We start from the raw sequence: 4,595 nt of genomic DNA on the forward strand, positions 1-4,595 counted from the left end.
GATCCAGAGTTCCCAGTCCTGGCTGGGCCTCACGAGGACATGGAGCCTGGACCCTCCGGCCAGGCATCAGCATCCCAAGGATGCCAACGGACAGCCAGGACAGTATCAGACCCCATAAGAGCAGGAACTGTGCCTGGGACGCTGAGGCGACAAGGCTCAACCAGCAAGTGACGTGGCCCAGGCCACACGGGAGGACGGAGCTGTATTTCCAGAAAGGACCCTGGAGCAGGGCGACTGCCTTCCACGCTGGTGCCTTGAGGGTCCCGTCAGGACATGTCTTGCTGATCCTCGCAGCATGCACTAAAGGGACGCAGTGGTGGCCACGACCTCCTCCAGCTGTTGCAGGAGCTCCTCTGCCGTGCTGAGAACGTGCTGGTGTCCATCTTCTGGAAGTCGAGGTGGGCCACCACGGACGCCAGCCCCTCGGCAAACCGTCTGACTTCGAAAGCTGCCTCCTGGGGGCCCAGCCCGAGCCCACAGCCTGTCCCCTTCACTAGAAGGTGGAGCCTCTTTCAGCAATGACTTGGAGGAAACGGTGAAATTCTTCGCAACTGATCCCAGAGCAGGACTTCATGATGACCTGGCAGTGCTGGTGCCAGCCGGGCACGGTGTCCCTCCACTCGGTGACCTCCTGCTGTGCGGCGCAGAGCTCCTGCTGCAGGAAGTGTCACGTGTTGGCCAGGTTACAGCCGCTAACCAGTTGTGGCTGATGGAGATGGTGTCCTCCAGGTTGTGAACTTGGTGGTGCCACCCGCTGGGCACAATGACCAGCTCGCCTGCCTCCTGCTGACCTCCAGCCGTGGGCTGCAGTGCCCGCTCACTGCACTGGGGCGCGGGCGGCTGTGGAGGAGTGCGGGAGAGGTCACGTCATAGGCGAGGCCGCCGTAGCAATCCCGCAGGGTTTCCTCTCCCCCGGGGAAGAAGAACCGCTTTTTTCTCCCGCAGATGTTGACGGACCAGCTGAAGGAGCGAAGACGTCGGCATGGAACGGCGACCAGGTGCCGGCGGGCCCCATGCAGATGAAGCGGTAGGCGTCCCCATCCAGGGCGTCCCAGTCCTCGTTGAGCCAGTCGGCCGAGAGGTACACGGGCAGAGTGAGCACGTGGGGGGCTCTCCACCGGTGAGGCCCTGCACAGGGGCCAGTCTCTGAGGGGGAGAGGAGTAGTCCCCCTCGATGTACTCTTTCCAGTAGCTGGTGTAGTCTCTGAGGGGCACGTGTTCTTTGGAGTTCGAGTTGTATTGCTGGACCCCGCAGTTTGCAACACGTACAACCCGGTCTCCGTAATTCCGAAGCAGATAATCGAAGTCGGGCTTCCCTCCCGGGTGTTAGCCAGCGCCGCCTGCTGCCCCAGCGCCCACTTCTGAATGCGCTGGAGAAAACGCACGGCATGCGGGGAGCAGGTAGCCCTTGAAGAAGTCGCGTAGGAAAAGGAGTCTGGCTTCTTGATGAAGTCCACGCGGTCCCGGGTTGGGGCCACCCTGCCGGCGAGACACCCCCCGAGGCCTTGGAAGTGGCTCTTGGTGAATACATGTCTCCCTGTCCATCCGGGGCCAGGCTCCGTGTCCGTGGGCTGCGGGACTGCCCAGGTCGGAGGGGCTGCAGGGGGACTGGGGTCTGCTGGGGTGGGGAGGGCTGTGGGGGACAGATGGTCGCCATGGTCAGGGGGTCTGCGGGGGACGGGAGGGACAGGAGTGAAGGGCTGCCAGGTCGAGAGGCCATCCCCACCCCAGCCTGTCTTCCCAGACACCGCAGCCCTCAGACTCCTCCAGGCAGCAACCCAGTGGAGCGGGAAATGGAACCCGGCCTCCAGACTACCACTTTCTCCCTCTTTAAACTGGGAGGTTTGACATGTAATTATATAGAATCTTCCAATCCATGAACATGGTTTTCTTTTTATTTATTTCATCAGTGTTTTGTAGTTTTAAGCATACAGATCCTGATAAATTTATACATAATTATTTATTTATTTAGCTATTGTAAATGGTACTAATTTTCAATTTTGGTTTCCAATTGTTTATTGTTATTATATAGGAATACAACTGCCTTTTGTATTTTAATCTCATAGCTTGAGACCTTGCCAAACTCACTTTTAAGTTCTAGGAGCCTTTTGTAGATTCTTTGAGATCTTCTACTTAGGCAATAATGTCATCTACAAAGTTTTATTTTCCAATATGAATGCCTTTTATTTCATTTTCTTGCCTTATTGCACTGGCTAGGACTTCCATTGTGAATGTTGAGTAGCAGTGGTAGAGCAGACATCCTCACCTTGTTCCTTGTCTTAGGGGAAAACTTTCAGTCTTTCATCATTAAGTATGATGTTAGCTACAGTTGTTTATATACATCCTTAATCATGTAAAAGAAGTTTCCTTTATTACTAGAGTGCTGAGAATTTTATGATGAATAAATGTGGAATTTTATCAAAAATTTTTTATGCAACTATTAAAATAATCAAGTGGTTTTTCTTCTTTTGTCTGTTAATGCAGGTAAATTACATGTAGTAAATTACATTGATACATTGAAACAACCTTACATTCCCAGGATAAATCCTATTTTGCTGTGATGTAGTACATTGTTATATATTACTGGATTTCATTTGCTAATATTTTGTTGAGGATTTGGGGCATCTATTTCATGAGAGTCTGTAGTTCTTTTGTACTGTCTTTGTTTTGGTATTAGTTAATGCTGACTTCATAAAATGAGTGTGGAAGTATTCTGTCCTCTTATTTTCTGGAAGAGATTGTGTAGAATTGGTATAATTTCTTCCATAAATGTTTGGAAGAATTCACCAGTTAAATGACTTGGGCCTGGAGTTTTCTTTGTGAGAAGGTTTGTAACTACAAATTAAATTTCTTTCATAAAAGTAGAACTATTCAGGTAATTTACTTCTTTAGTTTTGTAGTTTGCATTTTTCAAGGAATTGGTACATTTCGTCTAAGTTGTCATATTTATAGACATAGAGTTGTTCATAGTATTTCCTTATTGTACCATCAGTGTCTATAGGGTTTGTAGTGATATCCTCTCCTTCATTCCCGATATTTGTAATTTGTGTCATCTCTCTCTCTTTCCTTTTCTTGGTCAGTCTGGCCAGATGTTTATCCATTTCTTAAAATTTTTTCAAAGAACTAGATTTTAATTTTATTAATTTTCTTTAATGTTTGTTTTTGGTTTCATTGATTTTTGTTCTTATCTTTCTTTACAGTTTTCTTTTTCTGCTAGCTTTGGGGTTAGTTTGTCCTTTTTTAGTTTCTTAAAGTGAAAACTTAGATTGATTTGAGACCTTTCTTCTTTTCTAATGTAAGCATTTTAGTGCTACAAATTTTCCTCTAAGCACTCTTTTAGCTGCATTCCACAGGATTCTATATGTTGTATTTTCATTTTCATTCACTTCAAAATATTTTATAATTTCCTAGCTTTCTTTGATCCATGAATTATTTAGAAGTATATTTTTAACTTCCAAGTATTTGGGAGCTTTCCAGATAGCTTAATTCTGTTATGATCAGAAAACATAGTTTGTATGATTTCAATTCTTTTAAATTTGTTAAGGCTTGTTTTATGGCCCAGTATATAGCATACCCATGTTCCATGTCCACTTGAAAAGAATATTGTTTTCTGCTGTTGTTGTGTAGAGAGTTCTATAAATGTCAGATAGTCGATAGTGTTGTTCAGATCTTCTATATACTTGCTGGTTTTCTGTCTACTAGCTCTGTTGATTACTGAGAGAGGAGTTTCAAGGTCTCTAAGTATCATGAATTTGTATATTTCTCCATTCGGTTTTATAGGTTTTTATCAAGTGTTTTGAAGCTTTGTTTTTAGGTGCATACACATTTAGGATTGTTATATCTTCTTGGTGAATTGATGCTTTTTTATCAGTATGTAATGTCCCTGGTATTTTTCTTTGTTCTGAAATCGATGTCTGATATTAATAAAGCGACTCCAGCTTCCTTTTTATTCATATTTTCATTGTATATCTGTTTGCATCACTTTGTTTTTAACTTGTCCATATTATTATATTTAAAGTGAGTTTTTTGCAGATATCCTATAGTTGGGTCCTGTATTTTTTTTTTAGCCTTTTCTTTTAATTGATATGTTTAGAGAATTTACATTTAATGAAATTATTGATTTATTTGGATTTAGGTCTACCATTTGCTTTCTGTTGTCTCCTCTGTGTTTTTATTCCTGTCTCCCCTTTTCTGCCTTTTACTGGATTTAAAATATATTTTTAGTATTTTATTTTATCTATTGTCTTTTTACTATATCTTTTTCTATAAATATTTTAGAGTTTGGCTTTGAGATTACAATATATGTCCCTGACTTTTCAGCTTACTTAGAATTCACATTTTACCACTTCAAGTGAAATGTAGAAATCTTACAACCATATAGGTCCCTTTACTCTTCCCCTTTATCTTGCAATTGTCATATGTATTATATCTGCTTACACTGAAAATTAGACGATGTTATCATTTTTGCCTTTAATAGTCATAAGTATTTTAAAGAAATTAAGAAGGAAAAAATATTCTATTCTACTTTTCCAGATATTTACCATGTGTATTGCTCTTTCTGTCATAGTTTTCTGCATCTCAATTACCATTCATTT

General features: G+C 43.1%; 1 pseudogene; it reads right to left on the reverse strand.

The window, feature by feature from the left end:
• Positions 1-300: 300 nt before the first annotated feature.
• Positions 301-3,585, reverse strand: LOC131419864 (2-oxoglutarate and iron-dependent oxygenase JMJD4-like; annotated as a pseudogene).
• Positions 3,586-4,595: the final 1,010 nt, after the last annotated feature.

The sequence above is a fragment of the Diceros bicornis genome, chromosome 22, assembly GCF_020826845.1.
Source record: "Diceros bicornis minor isolate mBicDic1 chromosome 22, mDicBic1.mat.cur, whole genome shotgun sequence".
Classification (NCBI taxonomy): domain Eukaryota; kingdom Metazoa; phylum Chordata; class Mammalia; order Perissodactyla; family Rhinocerotidae; genus Diceros; species Diceros bicornis.